The sequence below is a fragment of the Penaeus monodon genome, chromosome 34 (assembly GCF_015228065.2).
Source record: "Penaeus monodon isolate SGIC_2016 chromosome 34, NSTDA_Pmon_1, whole genome shotgun sequence".
In the NCBI taxonomy this organism is placed as follows: domain Eukaryota; kingdom Metazoa; phylum Arthropoda; class Malacostraca; order Decapoda; family Penaeidae; genus Penaeus; species Penaeus monodon.
Window position 1 is genome coordinate 6,221,872 of NC_051419.1, and position 222 is coordinate 6,222,093.

The 222-nt window shown below is 50.0% G+C and overlaps 1 protein-coding gene across 1 annotated transcript in view; it reads right to left on the reverse strand.

The window, feature by feature from the left end:
* The window catches only part of LOC119594548 (transcription initiation factor TFIID subunit 10-like), a gene marked incomplete in the record, with an annotated part of 45,035 nt that overhangs the window by 4,149 nt on the left and 40,664 nt on the right, over positions 1-222 (reverse strand).

Genomic DNA, 222 nt, shown 5'->3' on the forward strand with positions numbered 1-222 from the left:
TCAAAAAAAAAAAATCCCCAAGCAATCAATTTTACATCTATCATGCAATCACAATATCGATTAGAACCCCCCCCCTCCCTTCCTTCATTTCCTCCCGCAGCCCCATCAATCTACGTCAATTCGGGAGGACTTTTGCAACTCGCGACACAGGCCAGCAACCTCTCGCGAATTGGGGCTGCGGCGCCTTGCAATTGCACACCTGATGACTGCGGGCTTACGCAT